Genomic DNA, 17,284 nt, shown 5'->3' with positions numbered 1-17,284 from the left:
TGAACCCTGGCTCCCATTTGCCCCAGCCGGCTTGGCCAATGGCAAGGGGTGATGGGTGGCGTAGTCCAACCATACCTGCAGGGCCACAGGCTCCCCACCCGTGCTGTCATTTAGTGGCAATGGATGCGCTAAGTGGTGTGTGTGGAGGCGGAGATTAGTTTCTAAAATAGAATTCACGTGCTCCAAATGTATAAGAGCATGAGAAGAGCCGTGCTGGATCAGACCAAGGATCCCTCTCCAAAACCAAAACACTGGCAGTGAGTAAGGATATGCACTTGTGTGCAACGGATGCCCCGGGGAGCACAAAGCACAAAGGAAGGATGCGGCAGTCTCTGCTGTCAGCCAGGCGCCCAAGTGCCACCGGGAGGTTGCACTCCCTGCCTCCCAGAAAGAGCATGACGGCAAGAGGAGGGTATCATAGAACCACAGAACACTAGAGTTGGAGGGGGCCTATGAGGCCACCGAGTCCAACCCCCTGTTCAATGCAGGAATCCCCCTTAAAGCATCCCTGTACTGCTCTAACAGTCAGGACGTTTTTCCTAATATCCAGCCGGAATCTGGCTTCCTGTTACCTGAGCCCATTAGTCCATGTCCTGCACTCTGGGAGGATCGAGAAGCAGGGCCAGCATCAAGAGTAGGCATGTTTAGGCCCCTGCCAAAGGGCCCATGTGCCAGCAGTGGGCCGACTGGTAACACTTGGACCTGCTCTTCCTCTTCACTATTGCACTACTGCTTGTGCGCCCTCCTCTTGCTGTGGCCCAGGCAATGGTGGTATTATGAAGGAGGAACAGTAGATGCTGCTACCTATGTGCTCACTGGCTCCCTGCCTGGCAGGCAAGCCAGTGGCAGCAGTGATGAGGACGAAGAGTGGCTACAGCTGGAGGCAATGCTGCTCAGAACATAGACTCATGGAGGGAGTGGGCCCGAGCGAAGGTGTCTTGCAAAAGGGACTTCTGAAATTTGGAGCTGGCACTGTAGAGGAGGAAGCTTTGCTTCCCAGCTTCCTGCCAGAAAGAGCCCTCGGCTCCTCCCAACTGTCCGTTGTTCTGGGTTTGCAGAGCAGAAAGGACGTCCATGCTGGCCTCTGCCACCAGTCAGGAGAATAAGGGCTGCTGGGTCAGTGGCAGGCAACCTTTCTAGCCCCCATAGAATCATAGAATCATAGAATAGCAGAGTTGGAAGGGGCCTACAAGGCCATCGAGTCCAACCCCCTGCTCAATGCAGGAATCCACCCTAAAGCATCCCTGGCAGATGGTTATCCAGCTGCCTCTTGAAGGCCTCTAGTGTGGGAGAGCCCACAGCCTCCCTAGGTAACTGATTCCAACTAAATAGAAATGCCTGCTCACAATTTCTAGCATTGGTTTGTATCCAATCTATTTAGAGTAGACCTTTTGAAATGAATGGAACCGAGGCAGGATCTGCACTACTGCTTTAAAATAGTTTATAACAGCAGTGACAGCTGTTGGGGCCCAGGACACACTCCCTATACAGAGTTCAAACCGTTTTCAAAGTGTCATATCCTGTTTGGTGTAGATCTGGCCCTAGTTAGTGATAACTTAGTTACGTCCCATTCATTCCCTACCATTCCTTTCCGCTCCCCTTTCTATGTCTTGCCTTTTTTGGAGAGGCTGAGGGGTTTTCCACACACCATTTTGTTTTTTGTTTTGTGGAGAAATCCACAGAGGAATCAAATAAGTTCAGATTTTTATGAATCTGAACGGTGGATTCCTCAGCAGACCAGTTTTTCCCCATTTTGTGCAAATTTAGCAATAAAATGTCCATTTCCTTCCAGAGGTTAAGTATGAAAATGCACATTTGGAGGAGATTTGCACATTTTTGCAAATGCAAATTTTCAAAAATGTGAATTTGTGCGAATTTGGAAACTAAAAAAAATCCGATTCCATTAATGGGCAGATGACTGAAAGAAAGGCGCCTGACAATCCACAGACTGATTTTGCACAATTCATGTGTCTGTATTTTTTTTTAATTGATGGGAGATAATTTGGGGGAAACAGCATTTGCCCAAACAGCAGGATCAATGTATAATTAAAATAAATAAATGGAAAGCACACATGTGTTATACAAACACACACACACACACATAATGCAAGAAGACCCACCCTTACGTGGTCTGCATAGATCCGAACACTAACATGGCAGATAGACTGTGGAAAACAAACTTCCACAGAGGCCACCAATAGGGTGACTGTATGGAAAGGAGGACCGGGTTCCTGCATCTTTAACAATTGTATAGAACAGGGGATTTCAGCAGGCGTCATTTGTATGCCCGCAGCCCCCGGTGAAATGCTCTCTTCATCACAACAGTTAAAGCTGCAGGAGTCCTGCCCTCTTTTTTATCTGGCCAAGAGAGCAGGGCTCCAGCAGCTTTAACTGTTGTGATGAAAAGGGCATTTCACCAGGTGTTACATGCATACAAATGCCACCTGCTGAAATCCCCTTGTCCATGCACCTGTTAAAGATACAGGATCCCTGTCCTCCTTTCCATAGGGTCACCCTAGCCCACCAAATCAGTAGCTTATATGTAATACCTGCCCCATAAGGAGTTGGGATGTGAGTTGTGTAAAGGGATCACAGCATGGGGAGAGAGGAAAGTGGAAGGAAAGTTGGAAAAACTACTGTGGGTGCTGGGGGGGGGGGGGGAAAGAGAGGAGAAAAAGGCTGGAGGTGAAAAGCCGGCGGCAGCAACATAAGACTGAAGGAGCGCAGCTGTGAAGGAAATTCGGGGAAGGCAGCCGTGTGGTGAAGAAGAGAAAGAGGCAGACCTCATGGCCAGAGTGGAAGAGTGAACCGCCACAACAGAAGTCAGCAACAGCAGACTGAAGGAACTGGGAGAAGCGACTGCTGCTGCTCTCACAATAGTAACACTGCTTTGTAATGAGTTAGCTTTGTGGTTCAAAGTTGGAGTTGTTCACATTTGTTTCATAGAGTTCTATTTCCTATTTCACTCCTACTGTTATTTATTTTATTTATTTATTTATTTATTTATTTATTTATTTATTACATTTCTATACCGCCCAATAGCCGGAGCTCTCTGGGCGGTTCACAAAAATTAAGAAAAAATAATTTTTAAAAAAATAAATACCAGAAATCCAAAAGCTAAGGAAATACTGTTAAATATTTAGTTATCTAGTTCTTTATTATTATTTTTTAACTGTATATTTCAACAGAACAGACCATAAAAAGGGGAAATAAAGAAAAATAAATATATATGGATTCATATATGGATGTCTGGTCTGCTCTTATTGAAGTTTATGGCTAATCCACTTTTTCTAGAATGCTGTAGCCAACTGAAATTGATACTTTTAATGCATGTAGTTATACCACATATATACATAAATATTTAGTGGTTTGTCTCTGGAGTGATTGCAGTCTGCACCTCCTCATCCTAATTATAGAAACCTAAGACATTACATATATCCGTGACTGTGCTCGGTGCCGCCCCCCACACTTTCCCTACACTAGGGGTCAGGGCCAGCCCTACCATGAGGCAGAGCAAGGCAGTGGCCTCAGGCAGCAAAGTATTTATTATTTACCACATGTTATTGCATTTATAGTGACATGGAGGGAGAGAATTTTGGATACTATGCACCTTTGGGGCACCATGTGGTGCTCTGCCTCAGGCAGCAAAATGTCTTGGGACAACCCAGCCAGGGGTGGGTAAACAGAATCTGGAGGGTGTGGAGCAGAAGCACCCACATACCCAGCGCTCCACAGGCCAATGGAGGTATATCAGAAGAATGATCCTCCCAGCTTTGCTGCTCGTGAGTCTTCTCTTGTTGGAGAAGGCCACACACACCAAAGCTTCTCTACCTGCCCCGTACCTTTTCCCATCGGAGAGGGGACATGGGGCAGGTGATACTGCTCAGTCCACCTTCACAAAATGCTTTCCATGGAGTCAGGTCCATTTAACCCAACATTGACCTCTCTGATAAGTAGTGGCTCTGCAACACCTCAAAGCAGAGGCCTTTCCATCACTCAGTATGTTACATTCTTTTATCTGGAGATGCCAGAGGATTGTACCTAAGCCTCACTGAAGCAAAATAAAAATACACGACAAAACGAGACCTCGAAAATGTGCAGCTTCGCAGCGAAAACAACATGATTGTGAATTGGCAGCTGCTTCATATAAACAAAGATGCGCAACTTCGCAGCCACGATGGCGCATATACAGTGTGTAGTCGAGCCCCTGGGCAGAGGTGGAGCTAAACTAGGAGCACAGGGGGGCGGCACCCCTTGTCTGCCCCCCTCCACTTGTGGCAGAGAGATGCCCCTTCCCACCCGACCCCATATTCCAGTGAGCCTGCTCCGCCACCGAGCCGTAGCCCCTTCCCACAAGTGATCACAATTCAGCAACCGTACCATAAGGATTCTCCTGTCAATGAGCCGACATAAATTGTTCCGACTCCCGCCGGCTATGATATAGTCAAGGCCAAGGAAGTGGCAGGAGTAAATCTGGGGAGGGAGAAAGAAGAGAATAGTGGAGTTGCATGGGAACCACAAATGGGAAAATCAGACCCTTCTCATCCCTTACTACCAGGAAGGACCAGCCTTCCACAGACACTATGCAATTAAAACCACAGTGAGTATCTAGTGGAGTTCAAATAAGCGAGCCAAAAGCACAGGGAAGGGGACAGATGGAGAATCCAAAGGCTACTGAAATAGCACCCCAAAGTAGTATTGGTTCCAGGAAAAGGATATCCAAGAGTATTAGTAGGAGAAGGTAGGAAAGAAAAGGGACTCCTCTATGCATCCAGGCTCGGTGCTGCCATAGAGGCAACTCAGGCGGCTGCCTAGGGCGCCAAGCAAACGAGGGCGCCGAACAGGGTACCCGGAAGCTGCTCTCCTAGAGCGGCTTCCGGGTGTGCTGTTCCAAAGCTGCCGCCTCAGCCTCCGCCCAACCCCAGCGTCCTGGCTCCTTCGAAGCCAGGATGCTGGGGTTGGAGGCGGAGGGAGCAGGGGCAGCCGGGCGAGGGGCGGACTCGGCAGCCCCTCAGCAGCAGCGCGGGAGCAGCGGCTCCTCACGTCCCGGAGGCGGCGGTGGCTGTGAGGGGGTCGGTGGGCCGGCCCGCGTCGTCGTCCCCACCCTGCGTTGTCGTCTTCGTCGCGCCTCGCCTTGCCCCGGGCCTGGCTCTTGCCCGCAACGCGCTCTGGCTCCGCGACCCAAGCGCGCCGCTTCAAAGCCTCTGCCCTGCCCCCCAACCCCAGCGTCCTGGCTTCAAAGCCGGGAGCGGGAGGGAGTGGGCGGGCGAGCGGGCGGGGGGGAGCAGTGAGCGAGCGAGCAGGGGGGCGGCTTCAGAACGCGCCTGCCTAGGGCGCAATATAGTCTGGCGCCGGCCCTGTATGCATCTGGTACATTTCATGGTTGTATCTCTCTGTGCAAGGAGGTCCAAGAATGTAGGGAAGGGTTAGTTAAAGCAGGAGCTGGGACTTGAGAGAAGTGAGGTCAGAAAGGAGTCTTTAACCTGCGAGTGACCCCGGAAGTCATCTGGGATCTCCATGATCTTGGCAGTAGTATCAGCATCCCAGATCTGGATTGGGGGGAAAGAAGAATTTATATTGCTGTATTGCATTGTTACTGTATTTATTGGGTTGCATTGAAATTTAGGGCATACCTACTAAAATAATTCCACCTTAATTTAGTCATGACTAACTTAAGTCCCATTGGATTCAAAGGGCCCTCTCTAATCCATTGTGTGGTTCCCCCCACCCACCCCAAAATATGCACGTCTATATCTGCACAGTCTTTTTAAAAGCGTATTTTAACAACGCCTCAAAGCAGCCATCTTTCCCATCACAACACCCTGCAAAATTGCTCTTCCAGTGTAAGCCACAAGTGGAATTGCAATTGACCTCCACAGGCTACTGGGTAGGGTGACCCTATGGAAAGGAGGACAGGGCTCCTGTATCTTTAACAGTTGTATTGAAAAAGGAATTTCAGCAGGTGTCATTGTTAAGCGTGCAGCACCTGGTGCAATTCCCTCTTCATCACCACAGTTAAAGCTGCAGGAGCCCTGCCCTCTTGACCAGATATATGAGAGGGCAGGGCTCCTGCAGCTTTAACTGTGGTGATGAAGAGGGAATTGCACCAGGTGCTGTATGCATAACAGTGACACCTGCTGAAATCCTCTTTTCTATACAAATGTTAAAGATACAGGAGCCCGGTCCTCCTTTTCATATGGTCACCCTACTACTGGGTGTATTCACAGCCCCTCTTTCCCCCATTTGCCAGAAGCCCCCCGCCCCAGCCCCCCATCTGGCTTGGAGCCTCTTTCCCCAGCTCTCACCTGCAAGGTGTTATTCCGCCTCCAGGAGCCTGTCAAAATCTGTGTCCCAGTTTTGTCTATCGAGACGGAGTCCCCACAGACGTGGGGCCCAGAGATGCGCCTGTGAGACGGGTAGAGCAAGGGTTGGGGAGGAGGTGAGAACGAGAAAGGGGCAAGGAGACAGCGGGAGAATGATGAAGGTGGCAGATAGCAAAGAGCAGGAGAGAAGGTATGAGAGAAAAGTGGGGGGAGAAGAGGACAAGCAAAAGGGGATGCAGGGGGAGGATGGGGCAGGCATACCGTTGGGAATATGGTGCTTGCATGCTCCAGAACTGGGGGGACAGAAGCCAGAGAAGAGAGGTTAGATGGGGCTTCACCCTCCAATACCCACCTGATAAAATTTCCCCTCGCTTAACCCACATGGAAGGGCGGAGGCCATTTGCTTTTGAACTTCCCCTCCTCAGGGGGCTGTGTCTGCTAAGGAACCCCTGGATGTTGCAAAGGGTTCTGGGATGCATTCTAGAATGCATACTCAGTTCACGCAGGGTGCTGGCTAGGCCTGCTAGGATTTGGCATTGCCCCCCCGCCCTACCCTGAAGGACTTGAGAGCGCATCCTAGAATGCTGCCCCAGCTCCAGGAGAGAGCGTGGCACTATCTGAGGCGCACTCTTCAGCTGGAAGGGAGTGGGTGCACAGACGGAGCATTCTCCCATGGTGCCTCTGGGTGTCACACACAAAGTGAGAACGGTAAGACGTCTAGACCGGAGACGGGCAGGAAGTAGTCCCACAGATGTTTTGGATTTTGATTCCCAGAAGCCCCTGCCAGCATGGCCACTGGTCAGGAATGCTGGGAGATGAGGTCCCAAACACCTGGAGAGCTATTTCCTGCCCACCCCTGTTCGAGGCCACTTGCTGGTGTTTGGGGCCTTAGCAAGTGTCTCCCTGCCGCTCTGTACATTCCCATCGCCTATCCCTGGTCCCAGAACAACTCAGCCCCGCCAACACTGCTCTTGGAGCCCCAGCCAAGCTTTCACCTCAGCCCTTCTCCCCGCAATGCAGATGCTCCCCCCGTCACCTGCACTGTGTCGTCCCATCCTCCAGAGACAAACCGATCATCGCTTTCGGGGAAGAAGGTCAGCGCGTAAACCCGGGACATGTGCCCATCCATCGTATTTGGGGAATCACTGGAGGAAGAAGGGTTTTTTTTTATGCTTAGGGGACCAAAATCCAGCCATAACACTCTCTAATAAATCCAGGGCACGATGCTTACTATTCCTGCCACCACACACACACACACACACACACACACAGAGCTGCCCAATGTCCTGCTCTGGCCGGCCTACCTTGGCTGAAAATTGCGCAGCTTATCCCAGGTCTGAGCATCATACATGTAAATCCCGGGCCCTCCTCCCCCTGTGACGAACTTGGAGCCGGAGTGGTTGAAGCAGGAGATCATCGTTTGGCGGTCCTCCATGATGGTGCGCACGCATGTGTGGGTAGATACATGCCACAGCTTGATCTTCCCGCCAGAATCTATGGGTGGGAAAAAGGCTGGCGCTTTATTATAATGCGCAGGGTAGACTGAAAACCGTTGTTGCTGTTGCTATTAACAGTTTATTAGATTTTTTTTTAAAAAAAAAAATCCAGTAAAATGCAAACAGTAACCCCCTGCTCCCTCTTGCTCCCATTCCCTCCCCTTTGGGTTTTTCCAGTGGGAGAGGCTTTGCTATGTGCGGCCTTGTCCATTAAGAGAAGCCCCATGTGCAGTGAAACAGGTTCTTGGCCAACGCACTGTGCTGGCTATGGACCAAATGACATCAGAAGGCAGGCATGGCCACACCTCCTTGATGTCATTCAGTCCCTGGAGGGCTGTGCGGACTCTCATTCTGTATGCGCCAGTTTGTGTTCCTTTTTGTTCTCCTCATTTGGGTAAGACTCTTTGAAGAGACTGCATTATCTGTTTTGGGATTGATGTTTATTGGAAGTTTCCTTCCCCCACTCCTGCCAACAAAAGTGAAAAAAGAATTTAAATATTTCCCCTTTACTAATTCTTGTTCATAAAAGACCAGAATTGGAATCCATCCTAAAACAGTTCTTGCTGTATCCTTGGCTGAAATATATGGTGAACTGGCAGACAGGCAGAGCAATCCTACAGTCGGTGGTGGGGAGATTTGAAGGCAGATGAATTGCCTTGTCTAAAGCCCTCCTGGGTTCAGGCCAGCAGGGTGGGAGGGAAAGAGGAGCAGCGCTTTCCTCCTTTCCTTCCTGTTCCAGGTCTTGAAAAAACTTATTCAAATGATTTCCCTCCCATTGTATGGAGATCATATCTGGGGACTGGAAGGGGTTTGGATCTTGCAGATCCAAAGTCTGTCCAGAGCCTCTCATGACACACCTCCGGATTGGCCCTCTCTTTGATTCTACCAACACTGGAGCTCTAACAAGGGTGTCAGAGGTTTTGACAGGGGGTGGGAGGGAGTATCCCAGGTCGAATCTTCCCCTCTGAAAGTGGAGCTCTCTTTCCATCTGAGAGGTGGTGATCAAATCCATCCTATGGTCCCAGGGATGCTAGGGTGGCCACGTTGAAGGACATGGACTAATGGGCTCAAGTTACAGGAAGCCACATTCTGGCTGGACATCAGGAAAAACTTCCTGAATGTTAGAGCAGTATGACAATGGAACCAGTTACCTAGGGAGGTTGTGGGCTCTCCTACACTAGAGGCATTCAAGAGGCAGCTGGACAGCCATCTGTCAGGGGATGCTTTAAGATGGATTCCTGCATTGAGCAGCGGGTTGGACTTGATGGCCTTATAGGCCCCTTCCAACTCTACTATTCTATGAGTCTATGATATCCCCTTTGGTGAGTTCCATGATTGTTTTAGGGCACAGTTGTTTAGGGTATCTAGACATTTCACCTTTCTGCCATGACCGTATACCCAAAGTATATGAGGGTAATTGAAATCACCCATTCCTACCACAGTGGTTCTCTACATTTTAATTTCCATTACTGCCCACTCTATGTATGTTCTCCTTTATAATCAAGCCCAACCCTGACGACATTGCCTTAAAATGTATCAACAAGACCTAAGATTCATGTTTCAAATTTTAAACCAGATATTTGGAATTTCAAAAATATGCCCAAATTTTGTTTCCACTCCAGATTAAAGGAGTGAGTTGTGGGTCGAAGGTTGTTAAAGGAGACACAAGGTGGAAAAGAGAGCTTGGGTAACCTGTCAGGCTCCCAGAAGGGCCGAGAGCAAGGTCCGTCCATGGAAAGACATCACTCACAGGTAGCAAGCAAGACGTCTCCGTTGTGGGCAGGTCCACGGGGCATGAAGCGCAGGGAGGTGATTGGTAGACCCATGTTTGTAGTCTCACTGTCGGCAAGAACATGATGAAGCGATCCATCGTTGACAGAATAGACCTTGAGCAGAGAAGAGAAGAGAAGAGGGTGGCAGGGGGAGCAGCAAAATGGGCAACCAGGGCTATGTGTCAACTTTGCCATGAGCAAGACCAAAACACAGAAATGTCAGTGGCACGTGAACCCAGAGAAATTCCCACGGGAAATGCCATGAAACACCAACAGAAGCCTTCAGGTTGCCCAGAAGAGAGCTTCGGCTATTGCACCTCCTCTTTCTCATTATTGCTTGCTTGCTTGCTTGCCAGGTAAAAAGATGGCGAGCAAGTAGGCCGGGCTCCTCCTCCTTACTGCCACCATTGACTGGGCCAGACAGAGAGGCGAGTGAGCGAGCAGGTTGCCATGGCGAAAACTGGAGCAGGCAGAGACCATCGGAGCCTGCTTCAGTTGGACACCCCCCCCACACAGGGCTGTCATCCTCACCCTGTGGAAGAGAAGAAGGAGCTGTTGATCTGCCCCTCCATTGGGAGATGAGAGGACAGAGCAGGGCCTTCCCACCAGCCTGAACAGTCTCCTTAATTTCTTTGTATTTTCTCCCTCTTCCCTCCCCATCCCCTTTTCCTTGTGTGCCGTGTCTTTTTTAGAATGTAAGCATGAGGGCAGGGACTGTCTTCTTTACTGATCAATTGTAAGCTGCTCCAAGAGCCTTTTTGGCTGAGATGTGGGATAAAAATACTCTAAATAAATAAATAAATAATAAATAAGAGGAGGAGCAAGTCCAGGGGACTCTCATCAGTGGGCCTCTGTTGGGGTGTGGGCCCTTGGCGAGTGCCTGGCCATGCCTACCCTGGACACCGGCCCTAAACCCAAGGAAATGAATATCGGGTAGGGTGACCAACTGTCAGGATTTCCCCGGATTTGTCCTGGTTTTTGTTCTTTCCATGGTGTCAGGGGGGATTTTCTATAATTTTCAATAATGTCCTGGAATGACACACCTTCCCCTTTAAGGCTGCCATTAGCATGGCAGGAGGGAGTGACATGCTTTCTTGAGGCACGTCATTCCCCCACCCCGAGCTCCAATTGAGGTCTTAAAGGGGAAAGTGGGTCATTCGTGGACATTATAGAAAAGGCCCCAATTGGAGTGGATGGTGGTGGTGCAGAATGAAATCCTTTCCCCTCCTCCACTCCAATCGGGTTCTTTAAGGTGGCGGGGGAATAGCGTACTTTCTGCAGGACTCAGAAAGCTGCTTCCCCACACACACACTAGGTGTCCTCTTTTTTGGTTTCCCAAATATGGTCACCCTAATATCGGGTACTATTTAGAAATCCTTAGTCCCAGCGAACCCCTTCCTTGTATCTGTGGGGCATTTCTTGACATCGGTTGTGCAGTGGTTGGGTCTCAAGCCATACAGTGTGGCCAGAGCAGGCATGGTGTGTTTTTTGTGGGATGGAGAAGGTCACTGACCTTAATGCTGCCATTGCGCAATCCTGCCGCCACCCTCGTCCCATCATTATTGAACTGGCAGCAAAGAAGTTGATCTCCACAATCTCTGTCGGGAAGGGAGAAGATCAAAATGTTTTTATTTATTTAGTCAGTCATTAATTTAATCATTTCGAGGCAGCTTTTTTCTTTTTTTACCCGTAGGCCTTCAAAGCAGCTAACGAAGTCGTAAAACGTGAAGTTATGAAGCCTGCAATAAAGCAAAGATAAAACACACAGACACCACAACGATGCAGCCGAAATTGGGAGGCGGAGGGTCTGTCAGATGAACAAATAAAGCAGAGGCTGTGGACGCAGAACTCAAATCATGGGCGGAAAAGTCCTAAAAAAATCTTGCAGTTTTGACAGCCTGCCTAAAAGGTTCCCGTGTGGGAGTCATAGGCATCTTTGGGGAAGCAAATTCCACAAGCACTGCTAAGAAGGGTGCCCTACGTCACCACCAGTCACTCCTGGCTCCAGGTTTTAGAGAGAGCCCTAAGGCAGGACACCCTCAATGGCCGCCCTACTTCAGTGAGTCTGTCCTCTCACCACCATTGTGAACAGCTGCTATTGATAAGAGCCAGGGAGAGATTTCATCTTGCCTAAGAATGTAATGTGCCAAGGGTTAAAGACGGCTTCTCTGCCAAAGGGTGGCTACAGGTGGCTACAGGCCAGATTTGCATTCCTTAATGGTGGACATCATGTGCTAGCAGACTAAGAGGAAAACTTTCAACCAATGGAGCATCCAATGTAACCTATGACTCGTTGAGATTGTGCACCTTAACTTGAGAATTGAACGTAACTTAACTTGCTAATCCAGAACTGACCAATAGAAGGGTTAGAAAGAGACTAACACCCTCTTGTAGTCAGGGCCTATATGTACTGTGAGATTCCTTTGTTCTTGGTGCCTCCATTTTGTTTATTTATTATTAAATTTATTTATTAATTAAATTTATATACCGCCCCATAGCCGAAGCTCTCTGAGCAGAGAGCACCCCCATACTGCAGTATCGGAAGTAAATGGATTAAGAGCATTCTCCAGCCTCATGTGTTTGATGGGCTACTAACGCACCGGGGTAGCGAGCCTTTAACCCCTGCTTGAGGGACAACACTATTACTTCACATCCACTTTCCCATCGTTTGCTTGCCTGACAAGCAAGCAGCATGGTATCTACTCCTCCTCCTTCTCAATGCAGTTGGGCTGCATTAATAGAAGTATAGCTTCCAAATCACGTGAGGTACTGGTTCCTCTCTATTCGGCCCTGGTTAGGCCTCATCTAGAGTATTGTGTTCAGTTCTGGGCTCCACAATTCAAGAAGGACGCAGACAAGCTGGAGCATGTTCAGAAGAGGGCAACCAGGACGATCAGGGGTCTGGAAACAAAGCCCTATGAAGAGAGACTGAAAGAACTGGGCATGTTTAGCCTGGAGAAGAGAAAATTGAGGGGAGACATGATAGCACTCTTCAAATACTTAAAAGGTTGTCACACAGAGGAGGGCCAGGATCTCTTCTCGATCCTCCCAGAGTGCAGGACACGGAATAACGGGCTCAAGTTAAAGGAAGCCAGATTCCGGCTGGACATCAGGAAAAACTTCCTAACTGTTAGAGCAGTGCGACGGTGGAATCAGTTACCTAGGGAGGTTGTGGGTTCTCCCACACTAGAGGCATTCAAGAGGCAACTGGACAACCATCTGTCAGGGATGCTTTAGGGTGGATTCCTGCATTGAGCAGGGGGTTGGACTCGATGGCCTTGTAGGCCCCTTCCAACTCTGCTATTCTATGATTCTATGAATCCCGATGCCAAGGAGAGAGCGCAGGGTTTCTGGGTGGCCATCTGGGGACCAGAGCTGCCTCCACTCTCTTCCTGGTGGAAGGCGACCAATCACAGGTCACCTTCCACCAGGCACTGCCTGGCCATGCCTCCGCTGTGACTCCGGAGTGAAGCGAGGGGCTGTTTTGGTGTTGTCTTGTGCGTCCTTGCCTCGCTCTGGAGAAAAACGTTGGGGTAAATCCCCAACTTCTTTTCTCCACAGCTTTGGCGGAAAGCCACGCCACTGCGCACCCACCCCAGGGCTTTCCGTGTTTAGGCAGCCCCCAGGGCACAGAAAAATCCTTAGCATTTCAACAGGGAACAATATATATAGTTGTTGGGAAACTTCATTTTCCCTACTACTGTGAGAATTGCGGCTAAGGTGAAAGGAAACAGGGAATCCAGAAGGGGGTGGCAGACGAAGTCAGCATGCCTGCTAATAAATATATGCTGGGGCTGTATCTCTGTGAGCCCAGCTCTACTATGCCACTACACCAGCCTTTCCTCGGACTGTGGCAGACACAAAGCAAGGCATCTGTTGAAGGCCTTAGGAGGCAGGTAGGTTCCTATGGGGAAAGGCAGTGCCCTTGACTCCAAATGTAGGGCTTTGAAGGTAACAACCAGCCCTTTGAACAGTGCACAGGAACTCACTGGGAGCCCGAAATACACAGGTGGGTCTTGGTGCCTTTTGTGGGGAAAGAGGAGCACGTCGCCACATCCTTTGCCCCGTCCCCCTGGTTACCTACATCGTGTGGAGCAGCCGAAGGTCGCCGGAGATGGAGGGGCTGGCCGTAAGGTTCTCTTGGGGGAGGCCGCTTGTACCTGCCACTACCGACAGGCGAGTCCGGCGTCCAGACTGCATGGCCCGGGGGTGCGGGTCTTTAAGGGCGGCAAGAGAGGAGGTTAGAAAGTGTGAGTTGTTCTTTTGTTTTTGCTTTTAACATTCTGACCTTCTGAGCCCCTCCCCAATTATTCTGGCCAGGGAGGGATGAAATTTCGGAACACACATGCTTTGCATGTAGAAGGCCCCAGGGTTCAGTCCTCAGGATCTCCAGTTCAAAGCTTAAGTGGCAGAGGTGATTTGAAAAGATCTTTCTGAATCCGGGGAAGCTGTGGTTTCTGCAATACTGCAGGGGTGTTCAACCTCTTTCATCTCAAGGGCCGAATTCAGAGAAGTTCTCAGGGGCTACATTCCAGCAGTGGGCAGAGCCAAGTGTAGGGTGACCATATGAAAAGGAGGACAGGGCTCCTGTATCTTTAACAGTTGTATTGAAAAGGAAATTTCAGCAGGTGTCATTTGTATATATGGGGAACCTGGGGAAATTTCCTCTTCATCACCACAGTGAAAGCTGCAGGTGCCCTGCCCTCTTTTAAATCTGGTCACTCTAGTATAGCTCCTGCACCTTTAACTGTTGTGATGAAGAGGGAATTTCACCAGGTTCTCCATATATACAAATGACACCTGCTGAAATTCCCTTTTCTATGCAACTGTTTAAGATACAGGAACCCTGTCCTCCTTTTCATATGGTCACCCTAGCCAAGTGCAAAAGGGGTGGGGTCAAAATATAAAAACAACCCCCTCTGGCATATTTTAGCTTAAACCTCTTACTCCAAATCACTAAGCCTTAGGAAATGCATTTCAACCTTTTAAAATGGGGGGGGGGGTTTGCACAAAAGCCGGGAAACTACTAATTGATTGGTGGATGGGAGAAAGGAGAGGGGTCTTCTAGGAAACCCCTCCCCTCTCCGCCCCCTGTGATACCAGGTCCAATCCCCGCCAGCATCTCCACTGAAAAAAATGACCAGGGAGAAGGTGATGGGAACAACCTTTCTCTGACTAAAATTATGGAGAGCTGCTGCTGGTCTGAGTACACAATACTGGTATAAGTGGCCAAATAATTTATCTTGGAATATGGCCGCTTCCGGTATCCCTAACTTTGGCTGCTCCCCTACATGGTGGTTGTTTCTTGTCCAGCTCCCTCCCATTGCTTTCCCCAGTCATGCAGATCCTTAATCCTCCCCACACAGTTATGCAAATTACCTCCCGCCCCACCAACCCCATGCCCCATATTCCCTGAGCCCCTCATCCCTGCACCAGCCTCTCTCTCTCTCTCTCTCTCTCTCTCTCTCTCTCTCTTTCTTCCTCTCTCTCTGGTTCTGTACCAGCTCCTAGCAACCAATGAGGGAAAAGGAAGAACCCACCTGGTTACCATGGCAGCTGTGCAAGGAGGCCGAAGGTTCTCAAAGAGAACAGGGCCCCACCTGAAGCCTCCACATCCTGCCTTCTCCTTCCCCCTCTGCCCCCCTGTGATACATACACCAGAGCAGCCAGAGACCTCAGAGAGAACGTGTCCAACGTCGTTCCAACCCCCAACCACTGGTTTCTTTCCCCCACAGCTTCTTCCAAGGGCCGAATTCGATTTCAGAGAAACTCTTGGGGGGCCATATTCCAGTAGTGGGTGATGTCCGGTGTGTGTGTGTGTGTGTGTGTGTGTGTGTGTGTGTGTGTGTGTCTTACTGGCAATAATGAAGCTTTAGAAAGAGGCATTTCAACGTTTTAGGATGGGGCAGTGGGTGGGAGCAGGGGAACCATCCAACGATTGGCGGTTTGGTAGGGATGAAAGGGAAGAGGCCAGTGGAAGAGGAGTATCCATCTGGGAAACCCAGAGGGCTGGATCCATTCCATAATTTCTACAGGAATGCTGCTCAGGGCCTTTGGTTTAGATTAGGCCTAGCCAGCTCCCAAGTTCTCAGGGGCCAGAGCTTCATGGTTACATCTGCAGATTGGGGCCAAAACTAGTGTCAGGTTTGACAGGGCCCAATCTGGGCTGGCCCTACCATTAGGCAGAGTGAAGTGGTTGCCTCAGGCGGCAGGCGACTCTTGGAAGCAAGCACGCTGAACTCTGTGGCCTGCCCTCTGGCCCCTAGGTCCGCTTGCCCCCTTCAGGTGTGGCGCTGGACACTGCCCCATTGCCAGTATTGAAGAACGATTCAGCTGCTAATCCAGTCAGCTTGTGTACATGGAATGGAGGGGGCACTATCTTGTACTTCACCTCAGGCAGCAAAATGTCTTGGGGCGGCCCTGGGGCCAATTCACCTCCTGCCCAAGTGGGCTCCACAATGATGATTTACTTTACCAGGCAAGCACAGCAGCAGCAGCAGCAAGTGTAAACTGCCCAGAGAGCCTTGGCTGTTGGGCAATATAAATATGTAATAAATAATAAATAAATGAACCAGTTGACGTGGCGAGGGCTGCTGCTGGTACCTTTGAGGAACAATCAAAATGGCAGATGCCAGCCACAGGAAGTATCCAAGTGTCCTACTTTGCAGTAGACAGTCCTCTATTTGAAGACCTGTCCAATACAAGCCCAGCGTGAAGATACAAGAACCGTAGGGAAGGAGAACAAAGGCCTTGAAGATGCCCATCGACAGTTAGCAGCTGGACAGCAGACTGAGCGGCACACAGGGGTCACTTGGTCATAGCCTTCCCCACTAAGGTCGGATGTATTGCATTTCTAGTTAAATTATAGTAATTGTGTCTAAATTTGCATTTATACATATATGTCTGGATCCAGCTTTTTAGCATAGGAAACAGGGTGGCCCTTTTTGCATTGCCAAAAAAGACGCAGATTTACATGAAATGTGCATCTTCTCATTTATGGGTTGGAACCAGACTTAGTCATACTCAGAGCAGACCAAGTGCAACAAGCAGGGATCATGTTAGTTGTGACCCCCATAAGCCCCCTTGAAATCAATGGGGCTGCTCAAAGCATGACGAAATATGGATAAATGAGCAGAAGCGCATTTAAAATAAATCTGCGTCTTTTTTGGCAATGCAAAATAGGGCCACCCTGTTTTTCCCACTATAAATACACTGAAATCTACTCATTGCCACTAGATGTCTCAGGACTTGCAGGAGCATTAGAAAGTTCTGGATCCAATCCACCACACCACACCCCTCTCCCTTCCAACCCACTAAACATCACCCACCCCCTTCCCCCCTGTGCTTTTTATACTGTATTTTGTATTTGTGCTTTTAACCTGCTGGTTGTTTTATTATGGTTTTAATTTTTGTGAACCGCCCAGAGAGCTTTGGCTATTGGGTAGTATAAAAATGTAATAAATAAATAAATAAATTCCCAGACATGCAGGTACACCAGAACTCGGTACCTTCATCTACCCATCTCATCCTCTTATCCCCGATCGTGCCCTCTGGACCCTGCAGCCGCCTCCACCCGTGCTGAGAATCCAGCACTCACCCTGTGGCAGATGTTAATCTGGGGAGGGATGTAGGGATTTATTTAGCAGATGTCACAGCCTGGAAGAGAACAAAATGGCTTGGATGGAGGAGGGGG

This window comes from Elgaria multicarinata, chromosome 11, assembly GCF_023053635.1.
Source record: "Elgaria multicarinata webbii isolate HBS135686 ecotype San Diego chromosome 11, rElgMul1.1.pri, whole genome shotgun sequence".
NCBI classification, from domain to species: Eukaryota; Metazoa; Chordata; class Lepidosauria; order Squamata; family Anguidae; genus Elgaria; species Elgaria multicarinata.
Note: the sequence above shows the minus strand (reverse complement) of the source record.